This window comes from Onychostoma macrolepis, chromosome 22 (genome assembly GCF_012432095.1).
Source record: "Onychostoma macrolepis isolate SWU-2019 chromosome 22, ASM1243209v1, whole genome shotgun sequence".
NCBI classification, from domain to species: domain Eukaryota; kingdom Metazoa; phylum Chordata; class Actinopteri; order Cypriniformes; family Cyprinidae; genus Onychostoma; species Onychostoma macrolepis.
The window spans coordinates 25,496,323-25,516,278 of record NC_081176.1 but is presented as its reverse complement, the minus strand read 5'-3'; the positions used below and the strand labels follow the sequence as shown (position 1 = coordinate 25,516,278).

Here is a 19,956-nt window from a genome sequence, read left to right as displayed (position 1 = left end):
AGCCTATATTTAGTATAAGTAAAATACTTAAGTACTGTTCAGATACTAATCAGATACTCTGAGACTTTTACTCAAGTTGTTTTGGAATTGGTGACTTGTAACTTGTAGTGGAGTAATTTTCACTGTAAGGTATCTGTACTTTTACTGAAGTATGGTTTTCCGGTACTCTTTACATCTCTGATTTACTGTTGTGATGGAACGACAGCCTCCCCTTAATTAACCCTAAACACACATGAACAAGCTAATCAAGGTCTTCAGGACTACTTGAAGGCTACAGGCAGGTGAGTTGAATCAGGGTTTGGACATAAACTTTGCAGGACAGTAGCCCTCCAGGACTGAGTTTTCCCATTCCTGATATATTGTGTCATCTCAGCCTTAACAAGCCTGTTAAAAGCAGAATCACTGGAACCAGGAACAACAACAGAAAAAGAGAAGAGACACACACTTATTTTTTACGCCATGTGTTTACATATCTACAAAAGTTTTTAATGAGAATGTTTTATTGAAAGGAATAGATTCATTTGAAAAGTCACCATTATGACGATTAATGTTCATTCACCTTCACATTTGCAATAGTGCACATCTAATTATCATGAATTGGCCTGATTCCCTGATTTCATCTGAAATCTGATAATGAGTGTGTTGTTCCATTAAAACATTTAAATTTTGCACTACCAACCCTGTGACACTGCAGCATGAAAGCAAGCACTGTTGCAACAATCAGGTATTAGTAAGGATTTTTTAAAACAGGTTGTGCACAAAAAAAGTTTAGAACTACTATATTCATACACACATAGACATTAAGAAGCAGCAAATGAATCTCAACAATGATGACATAAAAATAAAAATGCCCAGTTGAAAAATCTTGCACAAAAATGCCATTGAGTCATTGAGAGATGATTTTTGTTGATGTGATTTAATTTGTTTTGTTTATTTACTTTTTTGTTTGTTTGTTTTTTAAAGCACAAAAAATGATTTATGCATCACTCATGGAACATCTTTGCCTGAAAAATTGAGTTGGACATTTTTCTAATGTTACTGCTTTTTTTTCAGAATGTTAAGAGAACATTCAAATGTAATGTTTCTGTTATGTTAAAATTGAATGTTCTCTTAAAGGCACAATATGTATAATACTAAAATATCAAAAAACTATTTGCACAGTGTGATATATTTCATGCAGTTGTGCTCTTGCTTTATCCCATAAGTTCCCAAGGATTTGTCAATTCCAAATTTACAATTTTAAATAATGACTCGTCCCTGGTCATTGTTGCCTATCAGTGACATAATATCCGCATATCCTCAGTTTCCACTTGTAGAAACTATGGCAACACATGGACACAAATGCTGCAGTACAGTTAAACTAAATCCATTACGGCTGTCGCGAATAAATTGAAAATGAAAATAAAAAGTTTTGACCACAGCATTAAATTTAGATCTGCTCAATGTTGCGCCATGATTTTTAACGCGTTTTTACAGTTGCGTATTATAACCAATCACACAGGAGTCTGTTGAGCTTATGAATGCAATGACCAATCAGAGGCGTTCAGATGAGTTTTTTTTTTGTTGTTGTTGTTCACTGCACGCGCTCGCTTACTGAATTCAGCTCTCATGCGAATTCTCTCATCATAAACAACAAAGTGCAGATGTACGTATGATGTAAGAGATTCATTCGTCAAACCGTGTATAGACAGCTTTACTGATTATAAGGGGAGTTTTTTGAGTGCTTAAACTGGCACTAGACCAGAGTCAGTCATAATGCTCTTTCACAATGTAAATGTTCTTTGCTTGCTTTCTCTGTATAATTTATTCGCGTTTAAATAACTGTGGAAAGTACAGGTAATTAAAAAATAATAATAATTAATTACCTCATCAGTGAACATCCTCCTTCATAGCTTCATCAAGCTTCTCCTTTGTTATTGTTTTGAAAATGTGACCTCTAGTGGCGAAACTTACATATTGTACCATGTTCATATAATCAAAAGAAAAAAAAGTTTTAAAACATGTAAAAACTCAGCATTTTCAGAATTTAGAAAACATTAAGAAATGTTTTTACAACTTAAGCAAAATGTTTTAGAACACATTTTTGTTAGTTGGGATACTGATACCTTACAGAGATTCCTGACATCACAAGACATTTACAGATGAGCAGATCCACATGGCTCAGATCCCTTATCGCTGCTAGATGTCGACTTTGCCATCTAGTAGAATGCTTTATGATAACAGCATTCCTGTCCAGTTACAGTAAATGTCCTGAGGGTTTCAGAAACACACAGATGCAAAACAAAGACTTTTTTCAGCCCCAACATGACCCTCATCTCATCTGATCACTTCATTCCATAGCTGCAAGAACAGTGAGATGTTAATCATAAAAACAGACATGAGCAGTGTGTCTTCTTGATTCAGTTCATGTGTTCTTAGTTAATTATATTTATTGTGCAAAAGACAACTGTTACTTTCAGATCTGTTAATAAAAAAAATATTAAAATCAACACAAAGTGTCAGATTGAAAAAAACTAAAAAAAAAAAAAAGCTATTTGGCACAAACAGGATGAGAATCTATGAATATACTAGTAGAACTGTGTGTGTGTGTGTGTGTGTGTGTGCATGTGTTTACATGTTTGTTTTGCTTGTGTTAAGGCAGACGTCAACAAGACAGTGGGATTTGTTTAGTCTCATAAACAACCTAAACGGAAAGAAACAGAATACAGAGAGAAAGAAAGAGGGAATAAGCAACAACCAGCTAACAGGAAACATTCTCACAATTTTAGTGAACATTTTGACAAGATCCTTCCAAAGTTATGAACAAACTTTTTCCAGGAACATTAATAAAACATTTATTTGAAGTTATCTGTTCTTTAAGCTTTTAATAACATAACATGTTATTCTGAGAATCATTTCACTTGAGGAACAGGATGCAAAATACAGTGTTTTCTCAGAGAAGTTCATGAAATGAAGCTTAAATCGCATACTCATGTAAGTCTTAGTATATTTACTCATTTAATCTAATAATGAAATGACCAGCAGAAAATAAAATCACATTATTTTTATTACTACATCAAATTAATTTTTTTTTAGTGAAACTATAGCTCAATAAAACTAAGCTTTTGTCACGTCTTTTATTGATTAATTAAAGACATGACAGATAGATAATAAGATCAGAATCATGTTTAATATTAATAATGGTGGAAATTCAGTAGAAGGTCAAAGAGACTTGAATATACTATATATATATATATTTTTTTTTTTTGCATTCCATTGACATAGGCTAATATACCACACAAACACACACAATACATCAAGCTGTCATTTCATGTACTCTTGGGGTTCCCCTTACTAAACACAAAAATGAGTAGATGGTGTCTTTATCTATATCCTTAAACAAAGCATTATCTGTGTTACTCAGATAATGCCAAACTTACCTTAACAATTCACATCAAAACTGTAACTTACTGTAGGACAAAACATGATAGTGCCAAAAAGACTACAAATGTCTTGCTTTATTTTATTCACAAATTGTAAACTTCCATTCTAAAATCCCACAGGAAATTCAAGAGGGAGTGGCTCAAAAATGCAAACCTGTAACTCTAATCCAAGCCTAACCTACCATTACTAACCATGAGCTTGAAATCTCATTGGTCGATAGAGATGTTGTTCCAGTTGACTGAAGAAATGTCCTGCCTGGGGAAATCACATTCACCTGTACTGTAAATATTCCTCAGGGAGTCTCAAATGTGCTCTTTGACATCTTGTATGTCAAATAAACAGTATTTTTGCCATGTTTTCTAGTAACAGTCCCTAAAATAATAAGACATTAAGACATGTTTTTAGAGACCTACTTGTATTGTCATTAGCAAACAAAATTGTTCTTGTTTTAAGCATAAACAAAATAGTGAGGCTTGTGCTCTAAACTACAAACAGATTAAGAAACAGTTAATCTTTCTACGGCTCTACTATATTAAAAAGTATCTTTCTGAATGTTTGTATAGTGTGTTTGTCTCACTGTTGTGTGGCACCATCTACTGGATAAAAAAACCTGAATCTAATCTTTGAAATACTGTATACAGTGATTTTGCACACTGTAAGACAAGTGGTACTGTAGATTCACTTAAGTGCAATTGTCCTTAGTTTAACAGTATCATTTAGTCTAACACTATATTCATACTAATTCAGTCTAACTTATATATATATATATATATATATAAAGCACAATGAAAATGCCAAGATCTAAAAAACCGGTCCTACACGACCAGGGTTTATGCAGCTGCTGAAGGTGATCGCGAAGGTAAAGATCTGTAAAGATGACTAGTTTTGATCTAGTCTGTGAGGAAGAGGATGATGTAGTTACTAAACTTTCCAAACTATGACGAATGAAATGCAGAGGGCAGCAGAGAAGCTCTAAAGCATACAGAAAAGACTTGAAAGAGGCTCTCTTTACAGAGGCCATACGATCCACCAGTGCAATAAAAATAAGGGGTAACAGAAGAGACTTATTGGTCCATACTGAAATTACCAGATCCTCTAGTGTTAATGTTGTTCCCTCTTACAGCAAATAACTTACACATAAATCACTTACAGACAGTGGCGTACAGGACACCCCCGCAAAACCCTACAGTGCGTGGGGGACCCGGGCAAGTTGTAGGCTACATGGAGCAGCGGGGCATAACATAACACTTTTTGACTTTCTCAGTTTGTGTAAATCCATAAGGTGTTCAGAGAAGAATTTTTCCCCACATTAATTTTACACTTGTCTAATACAAATATGTGGTTTTGTTTCATAATCACGTGGTATACTTTTTTTCTTTATTTACACCAAAAGAATTGAAGTGCTAGATTGGAGATTCATATAGTAGCAGATTTTGTCTCATTTTAAATTAACACTGAAAACTGAGATGAAAAATTGACTTCAGACAGAAATTTACCTAGGGTAAAATAAATGTTCAGCAATATTTTCAATATATTTCTGTATTTTGGCAAAAAAAAAAAAAAAATTATATAATATATATATATATATATATATACACACATGTTTTTTATATGGAAACTAATAAATATCATACATTTGGTTATGCTGGCATGTGTGGAAATATTTAAACCAAGTGTGTTACAACTAACCCCATTGTAACCCGGAGTCAGAGGCAATCGGATCCATTTGCAGGGTTTAATTAAGATCAGTATAACAAGCAGAAAGAGGTCAATCAACAGCGTCTAGGATAACACAGTGAACCAGGATCATAAACGTTTACCAGGCTTGGGTCGGGGCAGGCGGCAGGCAAGAATCAGGTCAGAGTCTGAGCAAACAATCAAAGGGGCAGGCGGCAGAGAATTCCAAAGGTCAAGGCAGTACAGGATCAAACACAGAAGAACAGTCAAAGTAAAACGCTCAGAAATGTCAGACAGGCTAAACAAGACTTCGCGTTGGAGGAGAGTGTGAGTGTGCCTTATATAATGGGATTGATGGAGAACACCTGGCGGTGATTAGTCCTAGGTACGGGGTGTGTGGGAAATGGAGTCCATACGCGTGTTAGTACTCGGGTGAGGGTGTCCTCCGGTGGTGATCGGAGAGAGCCACAGAGGCCTGGTTTGTGACACCCATGTTGTTGCATTCATATTCTGTGCTGGTCTTCTTATTATTCTTGCTTATTATCTGTAGGCTATTAACAAACTGTAGCCTATACATATTTTATCTATCTATCTATTAAACGTGTCATTATCTTGGCAGTAGACAGTGTTTATTACAAGAGAAATGCAAGAGAAAATTGGTTTTCCGCTTGTTGTTTTAGAACATTAAGCCATGTTGAGTTTTTCACATTAAAGGGATCACCGGATGTCCATTTTCCACAAGTTGATATGATTCTTTAGGGTCTTAATGAAAAGTCTATAACATACTTTGGTTAAATTTTCTCAGTGGTAGTGTAAAACAACACCCTTTATGCCTTGCCAAAAACAGCTCTTCACAGTAAGCCGTTTCAGTGCATGTCCCTTTAAATGCTAATGAGCTCTGCTCACCCTGCCCCTCTCTTCCGTGGGGTGACGGACCGTTCTCATGAGACTGTTTACTTTAGCCACATTTAGCCACAGAACTTGCTAACTATAGCACGTTATTAGAAAAAGGTGATTTGCAAAGATTCCTAAAATAACCTTATACTCACTTCTTCTGTAGGTGAGGCTTGATCACGAATGATACACACATGATACACCAGTGTCAATCAACAATCGTGGCAGGGGCCTTGATCTGTGTGACATCTAGGCTATTACAAGTTCTATGTTTGGCCAAACTTTGCTATTTAAAATGTGTAATTAAACAGTAATCACAAAACTGAAATTTGCATTGAGATAAAATGTATTTCTTTTAACCTAGTCAGAAGATACAGAGAATGTTCTTCATATAAATGGTTCAGTGCAAGACTTTTTATTTGGTAACAATTCACGAAAAATAACATTTGAATAATGACTCTGACATACAGCTAAATATTTTTTACAGTATTATTCCCTGTAATCCATAGCCTCAGGCAAACGGTCCAGAGTGATGTCCAGTGCGCAAACTAATCATTCTTTTAAACCGGTTCTTTTTAATGTATTCCATGAACCAGTTCATCAAATCTGACTGAACTGTCTGAAACAGCTGGTGGCTCAAGCAGCACAGATCTGTAAGTTACTTAATCAAAACGTCTCGGGTTACATAGTTAAGCACATTCCTGAGAGTGGAATGAGACACTGCGTCCTCTAGTGGACACTTTGGGGAATGCGCCAGCGTGACTGGTGTCTGAAGCCATGATTCAAACGTGACAATGAAGTTGGCCGAAGACAGTCCGTGATGTCACTACCGGTGCGACCACTGTTATAAAAGGGCGCCTGTAGTACGCCATCAACTTTTTTTGTCTGTAAGAGACGTGTGCAGGAAGGCCCAAAACATGGCACCAGCATTCAGTATCTAATTCCCCTTCTCGGGGAACCATGGTTACCTATGTAACCTGAGACGTTCCCCTTTGAAGGGGAACTCGCACTGCATCTTCTAGTGCAGTGATTTTCAAACATGTCCATGGAGTACCCACAGCACTGCACATTTTGTATATTTCTCTATATCGGACACACCCAGGGGCGCCGCTATGGTTTCTGGGCCCCCTGAACATCATATTGACTCTGCTTTTAAAATCTTAAATGTACTTAAGTATTGAAAGTAAAAGTACAAGTAAATGCAAAATGGAAAAGAAGCAAATATATATATATATATATATATATATATATATATATATAAATTCATACACTGCTTGAGTAACAAGATTGTGTTCAGTTTTAACTCTTTCTTCCATTTTATATTTTTGGGTAAGAATAAGAAGCACTTCATCCGGTTCTTAGTGTCTTTCATTCCAACACAAGAAAACATTTCTGGAATCTGCATCTGAAATAACATTTTACATGTATTTACACAGTTTATGTATCTCAGAGGGGACATGGATGCATTTAAACTGCAGTTACAGATGCATAAATAGGCGTAATGTTTTGTTTTTAACATAAAACGTTGAATACTGATTAGGGATGCAACGGATTGTAGATGATCTGTGATCCGTATCTACCAGACCCCACGGTTCGGCACACATGTGATTCACAGGTTAACTGTTAAGTTTAACCATCACAGAGTGAAAGTTTATCATTTGCGCTGTTTTGTCTTGCCAATTTTAAACCACTCAAGCAAAAGAGAACACATGCGCTGTTTTTTCTTTTTTTTTTCTTTACCGCTGCCGTGCACATCCGAAGTGAGCACACGCAGAGAGAGAGAGAGGCGATTCAGTGATTCACACAGATTATTTCCTCTTTCACTTCTCCTTGAACGGAAACATGCACACAAACTTATCTTTAAATAACCGTTTTGGCATGTATTTGGCAAGTATTGTTGTGGGTGTATAACTGACATGTCAAAGTCTAGACCCCGAATATAAGACGACCGTGGTTTTTTCAGATGTATTTCCAAGAAAAAAAACATCGTCTTATATTCGGGTCAATACGGTATTACATTTCTGCACCTGAATACTAGTGCTACTGACTTTATTAGTAACATTATGTTGCATTCATCTATGCTTGCAATTTGTGTAATTGTTCTTGTTTTATTACTGACTTTATTAGTTCAGTTAGTACTTTTTGCTGTGGTATAGAAGTACTTAAAGTAAGCTTTCAGTAATTAATAAAAACAAAACAAAAAAATGTTTTTTTGTTTGTTTGTTTGTTTTTTGCTGATCCTAATCTGGTCCGTGACTCAAAATCCATAATAAGATCCGAACCGTGAGTTTTGTGATCCATTCCACCGCTAATACTGATATTTGAAATTTAAAACATGAAAAAAAATAGTCGAAATGTGAAATTAAAACCGCCAGTAGGTGGAAGCAAGTGACTGTTAATGAGTGAGTCATTGAGATTCAACCGATTCATTCAAATGGCTGATTCATTCAGAAACAAAGCATTTGACTGTGTTAATGACTGAAACATTTTTTTTTTTAAACCGATTCGTTCAAAAAGCTGATTCATTCAATAAGTAAACACCGTCCATTGCTCAGAGACGCAACACAATGGTGTGATCTTTGTTTGGAACTATTTTCGTTGGCAAAATTGAGCAAAAAGAAGCAATATTATGTCTAAAATGTAAGTCACTTATTGCTTTAAAGAACTTGTATAAAATGATTATTAAATGTGTTAATGTGCTGATATCTGCAGGAAAAACGGTACTCTTTGTGTGATATAGATTAAGTTAAATTATATGAATATAAAAAGCATACAGAAGCATTTTTGCCATCTACAAATTAGAATGCCTGGATTTTTGTTTTTTTGTTTTAATAGACTAATAATTCAACATGCATGCACTCTATGTGTGATTTGGTGATAGCCTACTTGATAATGTCAGATCGCACATTATTACAACAACACTTACCATATTATCGCAGACGGTGCTGCATCGCCACTGATATTGTTGAACCAGGACTTTGTGTCACTTTTTTTCCCCCCAATCACCAAGAATGTAGAAAGCTGAATTTGAGATATAAGAAACTAATAATAAACATAGAAGTATTTGTAAAAAACGTGGATGTTTTACTTATTAAAAAGAATAGGTATGGATTTAACAACAAGGCACCATTTCAACAGAGTTTTAAAATTGACCAAAATTATAACATTAGAAAAAATGTTATACTGAAATAATGCATAAATATTAAACAACTGTTAGATTTGATTGGTCAGCAGCACTGGGACATTTCACTGTTTGTATCGCCCCATTTGTGTTTACAGCAATAGGCAATAGTTCATATCACTGTATGTTCCCTTGCTTTTCCCCAAAAGGCTTTGTTTCAGCACTTCTATAGTTTAATATTTGTGTGAAATCATTTATTTTATTTCAATCATTTGTTTAATTTCAAGATTAACCCCAGATTTGTGTGATATGACACTGCCAATCACAAGAATAAAAACTTCAGCATAAGTGTTGTGAACATAGTTTACATACATTAACACTTGACAAGTGCTAATTGTGCATTGTGTGGGTCTAGTAAACAAACAAAGCAGACATACTTTCCATTTGAGGTTAAGATGACTGTGAGAACTTCATAAACATAAAGGTGTTGGAAAAAACACTGCACACGACCTTCGCTGTAGACAAAGGTGAGAGTGTCAAGTGCCAAACCCAGTGGAACATGTTTCTGGTTTTGGTTTAGCAGTTGAAAATAACACTGCATAATGTTATTATTATTTTTTTTTTACTTAACAAATAACCAGCTAAACAACTTTCTCATAGAATATAAAGAATGACATACGCAAAAACATACACAAAGAAATATGTTTATTCATAATGAAGCAACTAATATGAATATTAATATCATAATGAAGCAACTTCATAATAAAGGTTAACTATAAGGCGGAACCGTGTTCTCAAGGGTGTTTCTCTTAGTCAGTTTTAGTTTTTAGTTTTAGTTTAGAGCTTTATTTATCCCCTTGGGGTAATTTGTTCAGACTTTTATGGTGCTTCACATATACAACACTTAACGCACACACACAAATACTCAAAATACACCAAATACATACAAAATATGGGAAAGAGAGAAAGAGAAAAAAATAAGTAAAAATAAATAAAATAAATGTTTGTTCAGGCCAAGTTGTCATGTGTGTTTTAAATATAATTATTTTATAACTGTATACTATGTATGTATTGTGAAACTAACTTAATTTAATGTCGATATAATAATATAAGTTATTAAAGGCAGTCACATCAGTAAAAAAAACTACAAAATAAGTACATTTAATGTAAACAATAACATTCTTCCATCTAGAAAATATTTCTGCCATTTACTTGCAAACACAACACATTTTGTATTTCTGATTCCTATTTGAATACAAAAATATACTCACAGATATTTTCTCAAAATATTAATTAAAAAAAGCCCAGTAGACAAACACTTCGCACTTACATTTTGTTAAAACACAAAGGTGAAAAAAAAGCCCTGAGTGCTGAGTTTGAGAAAAGTAGGTTGACAAGCCACAACATTTCACACTAACAGACTTAACCAACTTATGAGCATTTAACTGATTGTTTATTTTTATTTTTTTTAAATACAGATTCATTTATACACATTATACACAAAATATTTAACTATTTTGACAAAATAAACAGTCTTTTGTATCTTAAAAAAATGACCTCTTCTCAGTCCAACAGCACTGAAAACACAACTGACAGGCTTCACAAAAATAATAAATATTGTGCATACTCTCCATCCACTCTCATACGTACATTAGCATCTACAACCACTTACACAAATTTCCACCAGATATGGCTTAAGACAGCTATTTAAAAGGGAAGCAGACAACTAGCAAATATTTAAGTTCTTAAACACTCATTTCATCTGTAGCCGGGGTTTTCAAAATTTCAAAATTTCAAAATCGCAAATATGACGACTCTATTACAAGACCAACAAAATACAAAGTCTGGTACATTTGTACATTTGCTATTTGTATGTATAAAACATTTACACCACAATTATGGAGTGAAAGAAAAAGTGTCTACTTAATATGTAATATTTTCTACACATTATTAGAGTACTCTCAGATATATACATAGAAAGAAATACAAAACTGTAACTGTCAATTCAATAAAATAATTGTGATCTTATGACTTCCAACCAGTCTTTAGAAAACAGATTGAAATAATAATATCAAATCTAGTCAAGTTTAAAATATTTACATTTTTACAGTATTTTTTCTAGACTTTCGTCAGATTCAGACTCTGCATTTCAAGAGTTGAACATCTTGAAAATGTGAACAAAAGAAGTATAAAATCAGTCATACTCATGTGTTCATGGCTTCGGCAGGTTTAGAGCAGCATAGGTGCTGTTGATTTGGCTCGACCGAATATTTCTACGCAGCTTGGAAAAATCCACCGTGGCGTACTGAAAGAGCAATATTAGCATGAACCAAAAAATTTACCAAAATGATTTGTTATAGAATGCTATTGTACATACATAAGACAGAAATTAATTTTAGTTATGATGGTTTCACATATTCTTACATGCAATTGGTCCTGATGTGGTTCCATAACGTGCATCTGTTGTAGATCAGTGTTAATTTGTTCTGATTGTTCTGTAGACCTTCTGTTTCCAACAACAAAAACCTTTACCAGTCCTAAAAATAGTGTTTCATATTCAATATTTATATGTATATCACAATAATAATGAAACAGTCAAAAGCCTAAATGAAGAATATTTACATATTTAATTAACTTCAGCCGACAATGGAGAAAATGGAGAAAAATATCTCACCGACCACCACAATAACCAGAAGCCCATTCATCAGTCCAGATATGATAATAATCTTCCATTGTGTCTGATTCTGCTCAAAATACCCAGTCACTGTATGATTGTGACACTCAGTTACAACAGTTAGTTGAGTTGATTCTGTAATAAAAGTGTCCAAAGTCTGTTACTGTAAAAAATGCTATTGTTAGGCTACAGATGTGTATCACTGAAAATACGATAATTTATACTGCAAACACTTAAGGTTTATACTTCAGTAAGCAAATACTTAAGGTTTTATGTTTGAGTCATTTTTGCAGTGATTAACATGTTTCTGGCACGTTGTGTGTTATTATTTTAATTCTAACTGATGCAGTACTTAGCTTTATGTACATGTACGTTATGTTGATGTATGTGTACATTATCTGTCATGGTTGTTTAAGAAATTAAAATCTATGCATCAGTTAGGGTTAAAATAATTTTTGCCAGTATACAAAATGCCAGAAACATATTAATCACTGCAACAGTAATCTAATCCTAAAATCTCACAAATTTCAATCCACACAGCACTTTTTTTTTTGGCCAGGCAGTGTATTGTAATACTGTAATATTGTAATCATGTAATAATGATACAATTTAAAAATGTAAGCAGTTAGTATAAGCAGTGATCATCAACATACTTTAATCACTAAAGGAATACATGAACTTACCGTTGAAGTATATTCTGGTGCTGTTGCTGAGTTTTGGAGGTGCGCGTGTGTTCATACAGTAATAAACTCCTAATTCATCAGCAGTCACATTATTAATAACCAGACGATGTTTAAACTGCACTGAATATTTCTTTCTGAATATTATATTATTGTAAAAATGAGATGTTGGGAATGATTGTAGAATCACTGTTGGAGGATCTGCTGTTTTCAGTAAAATCCAATAAACCTCGTTTTCATCAAGATCACAGTTTATGGTCACATTTGATCCCAAATCAGTCAGTAGATCTGACACTGCATACTGACAACAGATCAATACATCTATAAGATAAAAAAATAAAAAAAATAAATAACATCACCCACATAAAGCCCTCATGATGCTTAATATAAAATTAGAATTTCAATACATTTACAAAGCATGCAAATATATTATCATGTAATAAACTCACAGAGCTGAAGCTGAATTATCTTCATGTTGCTGCAGTGAATAAAATGTTTCAAAATGAATCTACTTCTCACCACACAACATTGAAGAAGCTCTGAAGCAAAGACAGGACGAAAAAAAAAAAACTTCCCACATCAAGCAGAGGAAGTCAAAGTCAAATTTGCTCTGACCACTTAATCCCCTCTCACCATCAACACTTCATTAAGTTAAGCATGTTTAATATTTGATCATCAGTTTTTCTCAGTTGCTTTGGTAAATTTCTCAGATCACAATTGAAATTCTCAAAACTATTGTTTAACCTCCACACCATCGAGTCACTTATGCACATCATAAATGCAAGTTCACAATTTGACAAATTGCCAATGCTTTGGAAAATGCTTGCACTGATTGTGTTAAATTGCTGCACTGTAAATCCTCAAAAAGTGTAAAGTATGAAGGTAAAATGACGTCAAAAAGATTTGCATGCGCAGGATAAGATTTGTGAAAGTGTACATAAGATAGCAAGCGTAAATTAATTTTGCATTCGCAAGAAAAGTTGTAAAAGTGCAAATTGCATTTCAAGCGTAAGAAAAAAAGATTTGCAGCCTTTTACTGTTTTTTGTAAGTGTATATCATGTATTGTGAAACTGCAACTTCATGCTAAGGCAAAATAAATATGATCTGTATTCTTCTGACTTTCATTTTTCCGCGCTTACACTTTTGGCACTGTTGTTTCGCCCAAATACAGCCAAAAGTATTGCAAGCATGTGCCCAGTGTTTTGCAAGTGAAAACAACCGTATCAAGAACTGCAAAATGGATTGACTGCTTAAAACCAATGTGTGTGTAGAAAAAAAAATCGTTGCAACTGTCTAAATGACTTCTTGTGTGCATAGAGCAACATGTTCCCCAAATAACCCGCTATGTACGTCTGCGTCTTTGCGCTTGCAGTTTTGGCACGATTCTCTCACTGATTTCAGATTTGCAAGCGCATGTGGAAGGCGGGACCTCCTTCTTTCAGCCAATCAAATGAGGCTCTTGCTGACTCTCGATTTACTCTTATCTGATTGGTTCAATAAACACTCCAGACGTGAGAACACATCTTTATTTTAATTTGACTCAGCGTCATTCTTATTGTGGGGATGGTATTTATATATATATATATATATATATATATATTTTATTTTTTAATACCGAAGATCTAGAGTGAACGTGCTCGGACTCAACACTCGCACATGTGGAAGAAAACGGACGATGCTCTACAGATCACATAAGTGTAGAATTAATAGAAATGTTATTCTGTATAAAGAACATGTGAGAAATCTGTTCTCAAATACCAACGATAAGAAGAACTCAGCATCCACTCTCTTCTCTATCTGGGATTCTCTTCTTCGATGTTTGTTTACACTGGTTTTCGAAACAGCGCCACCATTCTCACCCTTTTGTCCAACAGCAGCTGCTCTGGTCACATGATCCTACCTCAAATCTTATTGGACGGCCCGTGTTGCATTTGCATTTTCGGTCTTTCACTTTTTTTTGCGCTCAGTGTCGAAGGCCTTTAGGCAGAACTGTACACATAAAGGCCTTCCCACAGCATGAAAATGCAAAACGAATATCGGACGTGATGACGCCCTGGAATAAAACAATAAATTTCCATGGATGCTTCCACATAGGCCGTGAACATCCGTGCACCGAAAATGCAAATTGTTTTTTTTTTTTTTTCGCACCAGTCCGAAAAATCTTTCAGTTTCGCAATTAAAGGGGTCATATGATGTTGCTAAAAAGAACATTATTTTATGTATTTGGTGTAATGCAATGTATTTACGTGGTTCAAGGTTCAAAGAACACATTATTTTCCACATACTGTACACTATTGTTGCTCCTCTATGCTCCGCCTTTCTGAAATGCGTCGAATACCTCAAGCGTGTGACGGAAATGTTACGCCCCTTACCATGTTGTGATGTCTGCGCAACGAGACTAAAACAATTAAACCCACTATAAACAAGGCATTTGTTGCATTCAGTGAGGACATGATTACTGATTATAATGACTTATACTGTCTTTTTACACGTTGCGTTGCATTGCGTTAAACACTTATACTGTTAAACATAACACCATGTCTGCATTTGTGATCGTAGAAACGCCAAAAAAGCACTACTCTACACTGCTCAAAACTTGCGTTTGAATAGTCAGTAGCAAATTCATTAAATATCGAAACATACTTACAGGCTGTGAGTCAGAAGCACCAGACTGTCCTTGCAAAGTTGGAATTGCCCCACTTTATAGTGTTCACAGCCATTCATAGTGTTCACATTGGAGGCTACTCTCTCCCAGGATCAGGAAACAGTTATCTGTAAAATGCGCTGCACACACTCAAATATTTGCATTGTACTGTTATGGAACAGTGTTGTAAATATAACTTAATATAATTAGTTGTGTACTCATTTGGAGGGCCAAACAAAGTACTTTCGCTTTCACAATGAAACACACAGCGTCTCTACAACATGGCGGCGGCAACAACAATACTAAAGTGAGATTAAAAGTTACGGCTTCTTTCATTGTGTATACGTTTGGACAGTGTTATGCAAATCTTCCCACACTGTAACGTAGACGTGGGGGCGTTTGAATGAGCCGTTTTAGGAAGGCGTGGCAGAGTCTTTACTTTTATAAAGAATATCTCTTTGGGTTTGAGACTTTAATCTTTGCAACTTTACAGATCTTATATATGCACAAACAGCTAGTAACACTCCAAAGACATAGTAAAACATGAAATCGCATCATATGACCCCTTTAAGCGAAAACATGGGCCGTCCAATAAGATTTGAGCTAGGATCACGTGACCAGAGTAGCTGTTGTTGCACAAAAGGGTGAGAATGGTGGCATTGTTTTGGAAACCAGTGAAAACAAACACAGAAGAAGAGAATCCCAGATAAGAGAAGAGAGTGGATGCTGAGTTCTTGTTATCGTTGGTATTTGAGAACAGATTTCTCACATGTTCTTTATACAGAACATTTCTATTAATTCTCCACTGAATTATGGGATCTGTAGAGCACCGTCTGTTTTCTTCCACGTGCATGAGTGTTGAGTCAGAGCACGTTCACGCTCTAGATCTTCCGTATTAAAAAATAAATCAATCAAGTGAAACATTTTTCTACACGTGAAATATGAAAGCAAATAGACACATGATTATGACGATATATTTTCTGTATGTGTATGGTGTATGGTATAGCTCATGGTATTTTTATAACAATAATAGGATGTTTATGACAAATATTAGCAGTGTAGCATTATCAAACACAAAGAGTGCATGTGTCTGCTTATTATAGAATCAAAATCAACTATAGATCACAGTCGGAAGGTATTACAAGCAGTCGATGATGGTTTAAAGTGGGTAAGCAAATACATTAATAATTGCATACATTTTCAAGTGTAGCTTGATGCTAATTGAACTTATAATTATATTTTAGCATTTAGCCTATTCTTGTAAGCATTATAGCTAGTTTGTGTTTCTGGTGTAGAACCAAACTTTGTTTATCTTAATTTAATGATGTATATTGAGCAGCAGAGATGTTAAATCCATATACGAGATACATATCTGAGGAAATATACATTGTTGGTCAGCGCCACCTAGCACGCAGGCATGAATTAGCAGAAGGCGAGCAATTGTTTCGCGCTCGGTGTGAAAGCACCGTTCGTCGGCGATTCGCCTCGTTTTTTCGCATCGCGCTCAGTGTAGAACGGCCTTAACACCATGCCTACACCGGACGCAAGAGGCGTACCAAAATACTATAGAACCCTTTATAATCAGTGATGATGTCTACACTGGATGTGGCGCGGTGCAACACGACAAATCCTGATAGTAAACTGATGCCTCGTTCTATTTATGACGTACTGACACAAAGTTCAAATGATTTGCAATGGCGGCTTTGTCATATCCAGTGTAGACAGCCTCAATCTGTTGCGGTGCGATGTGCAATGTCGTGTCCTTTCACCTGGGATGGTCTTGTTCTTAGTTTGCTGAAGATCCTGACAATCATGCGGTGTGGTGTGTGTGTTTGGAGGTTGCTGTCTGGATCCTGACACTTTGAATCCTTTATAATTTTTATCATTTGCTGTGACCAAATGGTGGGAATTCTTTGCCCCCGTTTCATGTGCTCTTGTGTTGTGTTTTGTTTTGAGTGTCTTTATTTATTTACTCCTCTTCATCCCTAGTGGAACATAAGGCATCAACTATTTGTTTCCATTTGGCTCGATCATTTGCAGCGTACTGTGCCTCACCCCATATCAGGCCCATCTCCTACAGTTCTACCATCACTGTACATCTCCATGTTGTTTTTTGCCGCCCTTATTTTCTTCTGCCAGTAAGTGTCCATCTCAAGGCAGTCTTTGGAATTCAGTCCTGGTCCATACTGAGGACATGTCCATGCCCTCGGATGTGACGCCATTTGATCTCAATGACTACGCTATGGTTCTTCGTTCTCTTGTACAAATCTTCATTGTTGATCTTCCTAGGCCAGAATATGTGACATATCCTCCAAAGGCTGTGGAAGGTGCTGATCTTCTTCATGTCGCCTTTAGTAACTTACCATCATTCTGAGCCATTCATTTTTTTTTTGTGATCAACTTTTTATTTATTTATTTTTTTTTTAAATCAACAAAACTACATCCACACAAACAACAATTTCAATTTGCAGCAAAAAGGACAAAAGAGAATCCACATGAGTCCACAGACCGACAACAATTGAACATTCCCAAAACATGTGGAGAAAAGTACCTGCTGATACAGTGTTACAGATATGACAGTTATAGGTCGATTACAGTTTCATTTTAAACCTCTTGTAAGGAGTTATGTATGCTCAATGGATGACTTTGAAATGGATAAGACGATGAACCAAGTTTTTAGAAGTTAAGATTAGATTAGATCACACCCTCTCCCAGTCGACCGATAAATCAAAATCTGTTAATTCACGATTCCAGATAGATTTAATAGAAAGAGACTTTGCAGTGTGATCATTAAGTTTACCATATATTAAAGAAACAGATGGCCAACCACAGGGTGGTGCGATCCAATCTCATATAGGATGAGAGGAAATAGGGGATGCCCAGGGAAATCCATAGGCCTTGAGAGCAGAATGTAACTGAAAAAAGACAAAATATGATGATGCTGGTAAACAAAACTTAGTTCTTAGTTATTGAAGTGAGCAGAGTCCATGGTTATCATATAAGTCACTGCATGTATTTCTGCCCAATGTAGACCAAGAGGGCTGGACAAATGGACAAATTCAACATAAAAAATTAAAGTTGTGACATAAAGGGGGTGTTGTTACAAAATTTGAGAGGTCCTCCCATCAGACGTTCCACCCTTTTTAGAAAAAAAAAAAAAAAAGTCCTTAGATGTAGTATTCTCTAAAGATCGATCACATTAAGTTCAGTGATAAATTTATTCAATAATTTAGAGGATGGGTTAGCTGTAGCATCAGGGTGAGATTTATCCAGTGCAGGATTTAAAACAACATTAAAATCACCACCCATCACTAAAGGACAATCCATCTGCTCAAGTAATATATTGGAAATATCCGTGAAAGATGCACTGTCTGCCTCATTTGGGCAGTAAATGGAGACAAGTGCTAACCTCTCATTACGTATTTTACAGCGTATAAAAACAAATCTGCCTTCATCATTCCCGGTATGTTCAATAGTTAAATGTAACTTCCTATCGACTAAGTTAAGCACCCCCTTAATTTTATTAGGAGCACAAGAGAAGGCTGCCAGTTTGTAATACTTGTTTTGAAAACGTGTCACATCGCATTGTTTTAAATGAGACTCTTGTATCAGGGCACAGGAAATCGATTTATTGTGCAAATATTCTAATATCCGGGTAAACTTAATAGGATAATTTAGGCCATTTATATTCAATGATAAGATATTCAGAACATGCATTGTGTGCTCGCAATGCCAAAATTCTGTCTAAATGAAGAGAAACAAAAGCAATGCCATACTGCAAGTGACATGTAAACATTAGTATGTATCCTAGATACCAATCCACCTAGATGCATAGAAAAGCAGAATAAATAAAAGTATTGATGTCTGTTGCAGGGCATATAAAAAAAATTTTAAAAAGCAAAAGCAAGGAATGACAAACAACTGTGTATAAAAACAAAGCAGACCGCACTTTACCGAGAGTGTAGGTCTGCGTAAACAACAGAAACAAATGTTGATGCGTGACCAGTCCACTTCAACGCAAGACATGTCCTCAAAATGCCCACTGAGCCAAAAGCGTAGTGATTGAATCTGCTCTCCATCAGCACAAATAATAATAATAATAATATAATAATAAAGGAAAATAAAGAAAATAAATCATTATTATTTACCAATCAGGATGAACGTACAGGGCAGGGGAAAGATTCCAAAAAGAAATTAACAAGTGTCCATGTCCACCAGACCTCATCGTTAGTTTTCCCTCGTTGAGCTGAGAGGATGGAGACGTAGACGACGCCTTCACGCTGCTTTGTAGCACTGCAGAATACGTCTTCAGTGACAGTGAAGTAACAAAATCCTCTGCCTTTTGAGGAGAGTCGAACATCATCTGCTCACCTTTGTGTCGTAGTTTAATTACCGCCAGATAGGTGAGGAAGGGCTTGAGAACAAGTGCTGTCATCGTCTTCAAGACTGGATTAAAGCTCTTTCTCTTGGTAACCATGACTGGCCTAAAGTCGGGAAAAAACAGCAGTGTGACACCGTCCTGCGCATACCTCACCGGATATGCCTGCCGAGCACCTTTCAGGATCGCCGATCTGTCATGCCACCTTAGTACACGGAAGATGAGAGTACGTGGCCGATCTGAGTTTTTCATTCCGTCATACACGCGATGGGCCTGATCAATCTTGATGTCACGGCCTTTCAGGGAAGGGATCCACTGGAAAGATTAGCTCTGAGGAAACCAGCCGCATCGGAGCCCTCTGCCCCTCCGGCAACCCCACCAGTCGTACATTATTTCTCCTGCTCCTATCTTCAATGTTCGTAATTTTTTCGGTGAGTTTCTCCAGCTGATTTCTTAAGTTTGTG

At 35.8% G+C, this 19,956-nt stretch overlaps 1 long non-coding RNA gene across 1 annotated transcript; it reads right to left on the bottom strand.

The window, feature by feature from the left end:
- Positions 1-9,901: 9,901 nt before the first annotated feature.
- On the bottom strand, positions 9,902-11,925 carry LOC131530549 (uncharacterized). The gene is made up of 3 exons (XR_009268419.1): positions 11,790-11,925; positions 11,540-11,652; positions 9,902-11,420 (listed from the first exon to the last, which is right to left on the bottom strand). It is a non-coding gene; the product is annotated as an uncharacterized LOC131530549 (long non-coding RNA).
- Positions 11,926-19,956: the final 8,031 nt, after the last annotated feature.